Source organism: Spermophilus citellus (assembly GCF_964194105.1).
Source record: "Spermophilus citellus genome assembly, chromosome: 16".
NCBI classification, from domain to species: Eukaryota; Metazoa; Chordata; class Mammalia; order Rodentia; family Sciuridae; genus Spermophilus; species Spermophilus citellus.
Genome location: NC_138196.1, coordinates 75,125,423 through 75,135,441, shown reverse-complemented (window position 1 = coordinate 75,135,441; position 10,019 = coordinate 75,125,423). Strand labels below are relative to the sequence as shown.

The following is a 10,019-nucleotide window of genomic DNA, read 5'->3' as shown; positions in this document are numbered from 1 at the left end:
TTCTGTCCTTCTGCACCAGGTCCACCCCCTAGCTGTGTCTCCTTCAATTTCTGGAGTGCAGGGCTTGTTAATCTGGGGCCTGGTGCAGCAGTGGGGATGTGTGTGTGTGGGGGGGGGAGATTTAGAGGTCACAGGTTCCGAAGCCTTTAATTTGCAAAGGAGAAGACTGGTCCTGGGGGAAGAGAGACTAGGCCAAGACACAGATGTGATCTGCTGGCAGAACGGGGGCTGTTTGTTTTCATGTTCGGAATCTGTTTCCACCTACAGGTGAAGGGAAGTGAAACCCAAGCGAGATAGATGAAAATCTGTGATCACTTTCACGCCTTACTTTTTATTGAGCGTCTACTAAGTGCCAGGGAGGGGTAGGGTTTTGGATATGGAGCTGGATTGGGCACCGGCCCTAATGCTACTGGTAAATGAGGACATCGAAGGGTTAAATTCGGGAGCGCTGTGGGGTCGGGATTGGGAGTCTCCCCTGCCGGAAAAGTGCACCCTTTTCCCGCCCGCTCCTCCGACTCCGGAAACCTGGGCGCGAAGAGCCTGGGAAGGGCTGCCCCGCTGGCTGGCGCGCAGCCTCCCCCGCAGAGCCCCCTCTGGCCCGGGAGTGGCCGCTCTCGAATTACAACAAAGGGGGCTGGAGGCCCGGCCTGTGGCTGTGACCGTAGTCGGCCAAGGGGGTGGGCCCAGGGAGGGGTTTGCCGCCCGATTTGGCTTAAAAGTTCGGGGGAAAGAGCGGAGCCGCGACTCCGGCGCGCGGCTCCCTGGGCTGGGGCTCGCCTTCGCTCTTCCGAACGGCCGAGAACTCTGCCTGCAGCTGCGGCGACGGGAGCGGAGAGGGGCCACCGTGGAAAGCCCAGTCCCGGCCCGGCCACAGCGGACCCCTGCTGCCAAGTAAGAGCGCGCGTCCCGCGCCACCCTTCCTACGGCAGTTCGAGGAAAAGCTGGGGCGTCCCCGCGGGTCTCCAGGCTCGGCTCCCCACCGGGCCGCCCCTCCGCCCAAGTGCGGATTCCCGGGACCTGAGCGGTGGGCACCCGCTGAGCTAAGGCTCCTTGCGGGGAGCGCGCGAGGACGTGCAGCCTGGCGAGTCCCCTCCGACGCCGGGCCCCGCCCAGCCAACCCCACCTCGCCCGGGCCGGGGGAGGCGCTGCGGCTGGCGCGCCCCGGAGCTCGGCTCCCTGCTAGTCTGGAGCTCCTGTGGCCCGGCAGGGCGCAGCCCGTGGAGCCTCGTTGCGCGCTGGGTGCCTCGGAGGGTGCAGCGTGGGGACAGCGACGTGGGGAGTGCGACCGTGACCGGAGTTTTGGCTTTTGAGATGTGGAGCGCTCTCAGGGGTGGGAGGGCAGGGCCACGCAGGAGTTCCCCGGAGCTGTGGCTTTGGGCATGTGAGCGCGCAGCGACGAGATGGCGTGGGGGTGGGGACCACTGAGGCTGCGCCCCAGAGCGCACCGCCTGGAATTGGGTTTTCTTCCCCGCGATCGGGAAGGCTGAGCGCCAGAGCAACCCGAGCCCTGCCGTTGGAGACGCGCGGTCCCCACTTCGAAGTCTCTCTCCCTGGCTCGTCAGGGGACCCGGAACCTCTCCCGCTTTATCACCGAGGAAACATCGAGCCACGGTGGTGCGTGCAAGATCTCCCCGGGGCAGAGCGAACCCCAATCTGAAGTGATTAGTCCCGCGGTCCCCTATGCCCACAACTTTCACACAGGCGCTTTGCCCACCCTGCCTCCCCTTCTTGGTCAAAATCTGCCAGCGCTCGGGTGTAGCTCCCTGCCGGAGGTGTTGCGGTGGAGGAGTGCAAGGCGAGGGGCAAGCAGCAGAACACCGGGCGGGGTTGGGTGGGGGAGTTACTCAATATGCTTAGGAAACTTTAAGTCGTGATGAGAGGGGAGATGCATGACAGCCAGAAACATGCCCCCAAATCTTGCAGCTGAGGAGGTAAAATCAGCCCAACCATTACTTTTTGCAGAGAAGGAAAAGTACCGAAGCTGAAGGCCACTGGATTAGTCAGCGTGGGAACTCAAACCCACAACCCTTTTTCCAGGGCGCTCCCTTACACCACTGCTGCCCTGTCTGTCTTAGAGCACCCAAAGCCCTTTTGTGGTCTTCGGGGAAATCCATTAGGTTATTTCTGGTATCTAATACTTAATGGGCAGGGATGGGGCTTAGGATGGAAGATAAGAGTTCATTGCTCTGGTCAGTTCCCAGATAAATGCCTGACTCACCAGACCCTGCCTTGGATAAAATTTTAATCTCCTTGCCTGCCTTTGCCCTTTCCCCTTCCTAGACCTTAGCCCCTGAGATGTCCATCAAACCCATGGCAAAAATGCATGCATCCTGTGGGTCCCAGGTAGCTCTCCCCAGGGGGTTGGATCTCAGTGGTGTGTGTGTGTGTGTGTGTGTGTGTGTGTGTGTGTGTGTGTGTGTGTTTGCTTGTCCTCTGTGACTGTGCTAAACAGTGTCTTGGTGGCAAAAGATAAATATGAAACTCAGGTCCAAGGCAAGGCATGCACTTACCCTTACATGTTGCCTGACATTTTGATGCTTCCCAGACAGGAGATCCTAGGAGGATACTTCCTTTTATCTCCTCTGCAGCTGGGCTCCTTGCCTGGCCTCTCCTGGCCTCTTCCCAAGTCCTTGCCCTCTGACCTCTGGATGACCAGTTTGAAAGGGCCTTGTGGAGGAAACAGATTTTCTGTGCTCTGGACGTGACAATCAGAAAGCTGACTAATGTCCCAGAAAATTCTGCATTGTTTATTTAAATGCTTTTTGAATCTGAAAAATTTCAAATATGCACTAAAGTAGAGAGGAGGGTAGAATGGACCCCCATATACATCTCGGTGAGCTTCAGCTGTTATCAGCATTTGCTGCACATAAATCTGTGCTCTTCCTCCTTTTTTCCATTGATGTATTTTAAAGCAAATACCTGACATCGTGACATTTCATCCCTACATAATTCAGTGTGATCTCTAAAGACATTAAATGTCTGTGGTGCCATTATTATATCTAAGAAAATGTGTGAAAATTTTTTGGCATCCATCACTGTTACCAAGTCTAGATTAAAAATTTTACCCCAAAATTTCTTTTTGTGGTTGCTCTGAGTTCCTCTGATTCATATAATTTGTTAAATTCCTATTATACATTATTTCTTTCAAACCACCTTCTTATCAAATTGTTGTTTGATTCTTGCAACTTCCCACTAAAGAGTGAGGGGGGTATTATTAAATTCATTTTACACTAATGAAACTTGAAATCAGAGGAGTCCTCCACATGGCACAGCTGCCACCAGGGAAGCCTGCATCTGACGGACCCACCTCTCGATTCTGGGCAGCAGCCCTTCTGCTCCTCTTTAGGAAGACCTGCTCATGGAATATCAGAGGCTTCTTAAAGACTTGGCCTTGCCTTGGGCTTCACCTGAGCACTCACTTCCTCTATACGTGCTGTCAGAAATCCCTGTGGAACCACTTAGTAATTGGCCATTTGGTGCTTGAGATAAATGAGCTGCAGAATCAAGAAGTCTGGGTTTGTTTCCAAGCTTATTGGACAATTCTAAGAAAGCAACTTGCCTCTCGAGGGCTCTGGGATGGGGGTTCAGGGGCCTCTGAGCTAGGTAGCATTGTCTTTCTCATTCTCTGGCTTCTTGATCTAAAAGTAGGATGCGTGAAATGACTGCAGCTGGACTTCCTAGAAGAAACAAAGGCTCCAGGAAGAAATTTGGTAGAGAACAGTCACCCCACTATGAGCGTTGCTTGGCTGCTTTGGAAGCTGGCATCTTCACATTGAGCACCTAACTCCTGAGACAGGGAAGCAGAGCAGAGATATAGCTTAGTTTATGGACAGCTTTGTTAGTTCTGCCTTTGTTTGGTGAGGATCTCCAACACCCAGAACATTTTGCTTTGAGCATCTTTATTACTTGTTTATTTGCTTTTGAAATGGGGTGATAAGGTTTTTTTTACATCTTATTAGTAAAACTCATGAGTTGGAATCCTCCTTCCTTGGCAGGCAGTGTGAAAAAAAGGAAGCCCTTGTTGCTGGACTCCTAGGCTGTTATGTTCATTGTACTGAAATAGACAGGCAACAAACAGATCTTCCATAACAGAGCCAGTTGGGGGCAGAGAAATGGGGGGATCCCATCCCATCATCCACCTGGAGGAACTCAAAAGAAGCAGAACATTCACCTTCAGGCACACTGTTTTCTGGCAGCTATACATGCTCTTCCCCGTTAGCTAATAGAGTGCTGGGGGTGGGGGGTAGATTCATAGGTGATTCACATTAGCACCTGCAGTTGCAAGAGCATCATTGCTTTCTTCATCTTATAGTTTAGGAGTCTTAGGAGGGATCCTTCCCACCCCTATGGGCTGTCTAGCTTTACAAGAGCAGCTTGCAATCACCGCTGTGGTCAGTCTGTGTGGCAGTCACACCCTGGTGGACCATTTGCAGCCTCAGATGAAGTGGCTGAAGCCCACCTGGCTCTAGGGCCATAGAACCAGCAAGACCAGCAGTTGTGGGCTAGGAAGGGAAGAGCCAAGCAGATACCACCGGGGTACAGCAGCAGCTGTAGGTACCCAACAAATCTTCCTAGGCTTCAGCCTTGTTGAAATTGAAGCAAGTCTTCAGAAACTTCTCAGCCTAGTAATTCTGTAGATGCTCTCCTGTCCTTGAGTGTGGTGTGTGCTCAGTGGGGAAGACAACCTGTGTGTTGGCTGGTTTCCCATACACTGTCAGAGAAGTCTCTAGGCTCCAGGACTACCTTTGCAGAATAGCCACTTGCTGGAGGATGATAAAGCACAACAGTGACAGTTTAGATATCTATCCAGAGTTTTAAAGAATATTTCACACTTACCTTGATAAAAACAATTTTACCAGGAAAATTGTGTTTGGAAAATAAGGATGTTTGAGCAACCATGCATTTAGCAGACAATGAGGATGTAGGTAAGACCACAGCTGATCAGCTCTTCTCATCCTAGGTTTTTGATTCCTTCACTTGGGACACCTTTAGAATTATATTTATTTGTAGTTGGCCCTCTTTATCTGTGAGTTCAGTTTTCGCAGATTCGACCAACCATGGATTTAAAGTACTTTTTTATTCTGGAAAGTATCCAAAAGCAAAACCTCAGTTTGCCATGTACTGAATGCTGTGCAGAATCCATATGAATGAAGTGATGTGTTGGCATTGTGTTAGGTATTAAAAGTAGTCTAAAGATGATTTAAAGTACATAGGAGCACTGTGTAGCTTATAGGCAAATACTGTGCCATTATACAAGGGACTTGAGTATCTGCAGATTTGCATATCTGGGGAAGGGGGAGAGCTGGAAACAATCTCCCCTAGATACCAAGGGACAATTATATACTATTATGTGCAAATGGCAGTATGTTTTCTCTTTAGTTTTTTCATTGCCAGAAATCATGTCAGACAAGCACGCACAGCTGCTCCTATATGTGTCTTGTGGCAATAGTTCCCACATGTGCTCCTTGATGTATTGCCAGCATAATGTATAACTTCTGCAAAAATAATGCCATTTGCCTATGAAATATATACTTTATGAGAGAGTAACTTGTGTTGATGACTCATGAACAGCTAATTTTCAGTTTCTTTGGAATGCCCTTGAGCTTGATCCATGAACTGCTCCCTTCCCCAGCCCTCCTGATGGTCCACTAGTGGACCTGGCTGACATAGCCCAACTTTTTAGAGGGCCTGCATGACTCAAAAATGTAAGAGGAAGGACTCCCCCCATACACATATCTTTCTGAAACTTCTCTAAACAAATACAACTATAAAATTGAATAATGTACATTTTTAAAATCAACCATTTTTTTTCTAAGAATAGCACATGTAGGTAAAACGACAATACTAAGTATATACCTGGACGAACTTTTTCATTGCATTTGTTTTTATCATGGTAAATATACATAATATAAAATTCACCATTTTAACCATTTTTAATTGTATCATTTGGTAGCATTAAGCACATTCACAGAGATGTGCTGCTATCACTACTGTCCATCTCTAGAACTTTACCATTTTCCAAAACAGACACTCTATAATGTTAAACACTACTAACTTTCCATCTCCCCATCCCACCCTTGGTACCCACCATTATACTTCCTGTCTCTGTGAGATTGACACCCTGTTTGTCCTTTTGTGATGGCTTATTTTACTTAGTGCAATTCAAGTTTCTTCCATTTGTAGTATGGAATTTCCTTCCTTTTACAGTTGAAATAGTATTCCATTGTCCATATGCACCACATTTAATTTATCCATTCATCCATTGATGGAGGTCATCTCCCTGATTTTGTGAGGAATAATACTTCTATGAACATTGGTGTACAAACATCTGAATGAATGCAAAACAAACATGCCATTGTAACTACCACCTAGGTCAAGAACACATCATTACCAGGAATGCGTGAATTTAAGGGTAAAGCAGGAGGGTTCCAAGATGTTTCCTACCCACATCCAGAAGCTTCAGCTACACCTCAAGGTCTTGGGATTGGATGTTCATTTTCTCTACCACGAGGGGTTTGGAAGAGGTGTTTGAAAAACTACAGTTTGCAGTCTAGAAGACCACTAGAATAGTTGTGAGATTGATGCAAGTTCTTTCCTTAAAATATCCAGGGAAGGAAGTTTACCATATGTGGGACTTGTAGTTATAGCTGACTTCAGCCCTCACGCTAGGTTCATTCTTCAAGGATCCCATAGCAAGGAGGGGAGTTCCAATCCACATGGTGAACTCCTGCTCATATGTCAGCTTCTGCTGGGCATGGCTCATAAGCCCCAGGAGGGGATTCTCTGGGCATATCTATCTTCCTGCCTCACTTGCCTTCCTTCCTCTTTCCCTTCTCACCTGGTCTTCTTTCTCCTTTTTTTTTTTCTTTTTAACTAAAAGAATGTATTGGTGACTCCTGATTCCCTACTGTGCCAGACACCCTGTCAGTCACCTTAGGAGACCACTCCCACCAAAAAAAAAAAAAAAAAAAAACAAGGTGTGATATTTGACATGTGCATTTAAAAATGAATCTACAGCCAAGAGTAATATTCTGAAGCGTGGCAGCCAAGTGCCCAGTGCCAACAGCAGCCTTACAAGGAGGCAGCCCAAGCATCAGTGGAGTTTGGGCTTGTGGCAGCCCAGGGAAGAGAGACTCCCAGCAGGCTCTCTGGAGCTGCCTTGCTGTGCTCTTGGGTGCCCATGGCCAAGTCAACAGTGATTCTCTAAACGCTTTGAAACTGCCTGGATCCACTGCTCACAGCATCCTGCTAAACTTGAGGCACAAGCACCAACCACTTCAGTGACTAAGAAGAAACAAATTTCAGACATCGGTGAAACCCAGTGGGGCCCCTAATCCTTTTCAGCAGCACTTGTGACTTTCTTAAACCCTTACTCCTCGTTTTTTTTTTTTTTCTTCTTCTTCTTCCTTTCCTGCAGCTCTCCGAGCTATGCCTATCTCTACCACCTCTTTCGGTTATCCGATGGCCCCAATGTCACGACATCATGGCATCACCCCGCTGCTGTTTTTCTGGAGAGTTTTGAGAGTCCTCTACCTGGCTTCCCTTCCCCTGGTCTTCACCCACGCAAACCCATCTTCTGAGATAGCCTGCTGATCCTTCTAGGGCTCAGTGAGCTGTTCTGAAAGGAACAAGATAGCAAACGTTTTACACTCCATGAGCCACGTGGTCTCAGTGGCAGTGACAGGCTCTATTTTAGTGTGGAAGCAGCCACAGGCAGCACGAAGAGGGCTGTGGACAGTGGTGTCCCAGCCACCTTTATTTGTGGATTTGGCTCCCAGCAGAGGTTTGCCGACTCCCGCTCTAGATTACAGGTCAGCCCGCATCACCCTCCTGCGACCCTTCCCTTACCCCCCACCCCTCGAAGGGAACCTCATCTTTCTCAGCATGGCCTTTTGCCTGCCAGTCTAGCCTCACTCCTTCCTCCATCATCGTGGCCACTTTCCGGGTCTTCCCTGATTCATCTGGCGGTTCTAAATTCCCAGAACCCCTGTGTTAAGTCAGACCCACTGCACCTGCCACTGGATGATGGCCAGCAACCCTTCCCCACACCTGCCAATCAAACTCTCACTCTTCTTCCAAACCTGCGCAAGGGGTCAGCTGCCCAGAACCTTCCTGGCTGCTCTTCCCCAAGTAGACCACTGCCTTACCAATTCTCTCTGGACCTTGGATTTAGTTATTATTAACTCTCAAAGTATATGGTGAATTCCTCAGACCGTATCAGATTCATTTTTGAATTCCCAGCGCCCGACACTGTGTTTACCGCGCAGCAGATCCTTAATAAATATATATGACTAAACTGTCATTAAGTAGATTCTTTGATGGCCATAGTGAGATGTGATTCACATACCACACAATTTGCCCATTTAAAGAGTATGCATCTGGATTTTAGTATATTACTACCACCAGTTTTATAGCATTCCCATCAACACAAGAGAAGTCTGCCCTTAGACATCAACCGTATCCTTTCACCCACCCACCTGAACAACCGCCAGGCTACTTTCCATCGCTGTATGGCTGATTCTGGTTATTTCCTACAAATGGAATCATATAATATTTGGGTCTTTTGTTTGGCTTATTTCACTTCACCTAATGTCTTCAAGCTTCATCCATGTTGTTATCATGTGTTAGTCTTTATTTTGTATGGCCAAATAATATTCCAGTGTGTTATACCACATTTTGGTTATCCAGTCATTGCTGAGGGACATTTAGACTGTGTATACCTTTTGGCTCTTATGAACAATACTGCCTTGAATGTTCTTGTACAAGTTTTGTCTGAACATATACAAGAACTTGTTTCTTTAGGGTGGAAGTGCTGGTTCATGTGGTCATTCTATGCTTAAGTTTTGAGGGGCCACCAAACTATTTTTCATTGTTGATTGCATAATTATAAATTCTGACCAGCAATCGTGAGTGTTCTTTTTTTTTTATTGTTGGTCGTTCAAATCATTACATAGTTCTTAATATATCATATTTCACAGTTTGATTCAAGTGGGTTATGAACTCCCATTTTTACCCCGTATACAGATTGCTTTATCACATCAGTTACACTTCCATTGATTTACATATTGCCATTCTAGTGTCTGATGTATTCTGCTGTCTATCCTATTCTCTACTATCCCCCCTCCCCTCCCCTCCCTTCCCCTCCCCTCTTCTCTCTCTACCCCCTCTACTGTAAATCATTTCTTCCACTTGTATTATTCTTCTCTTACCCCTCATTTCCTCTTATATGTAATTTTGTATAACCCTGAGGATCACCTTCCATTTCCATGCAATTTCCCTTCTCTCTCCCTTTCCCTCCCACCTCTCATCCCTGTTTAATGTTAATCTTCTTCTCAAGCTCTTCGTCCCTACTCTGTCCTTAGTTACTCCCCTTATATCAAAGAAGTCATTTGGCATTTGTTTTTTAAGGATTGGCTAGCTTCACTTAGCATAATCTGCTCTAATGCCATCCATTTCCCTCCAAATTCTATGATTTTGTCATTTTTTAATGCAGAGTAATACTCCATTGTGTATAAATGCCACTTTTTTTATCCATTCATCTATTGAAGGGCATCTAGGTTGGTTCCACAATCTTGCTATCGTGAATTGTGCTGCTATGAACATCGATGTAGCAGTGTCCCTGTAGCATGCTCTTATTAGGTCTTTAGGGAATAGACCGAGAAGGGGAATAGCTGGGTCAAATGGTGGTTGCATTCCCAGCTTTCCAAGAAATCTCCATACTGCTTTCCAAATTGGCTGCACCAATTTGCAGTCCCACCAACAATGAACAAGTGTACCCTTTTCCCCACATCCTCTCCAGCACTTGTTGTTGTTGGACTTCATAATGGCTGCCAATCTTACTGGAGTGAGATGGTATCTTAGGGTGGTTTTGATTTGCATTTCTCTGACTGCTAGCGATGGTGAGCATTTTTACATGTACTTATTGATTGATTGTATGTCCTCCTCTGAGAAGTGTCTGTTCAGGTCCTTGGCCCATTTGTTGATTGGGTTATTTGTTATCTTATTGTCTAATTTTTTGA

At 47.3% G+C, this 10,019-nt stretch overlaps 1 protein-coding gene across 3 annotated transcripts in view; it reads left to right on the top strand.

Annotated features, from left to right (window-relative positions):
- The first annotated feature begins 667 nt into the window (after positions 1-667).
- The window catches only part of LOXL2 (lysyl oxidase like 2), a 93,708-nt gene continuing 84,356 nt past the window's right edge, over positions 668-10,019 (top strand). For 2 of the 3 annotated variants that reach the window (XM_081269181.1, XM_081269180.1), the window contains exon 1: positions 668-891. The gene's annotated coding sequence lies outside the window, so the exon portion shown is untranslated. The remainder of the gene's footprint in view (positions 892-10,019) is intronic. The other variant, XM_081269182.1, reaches the window with a different exon arrangement.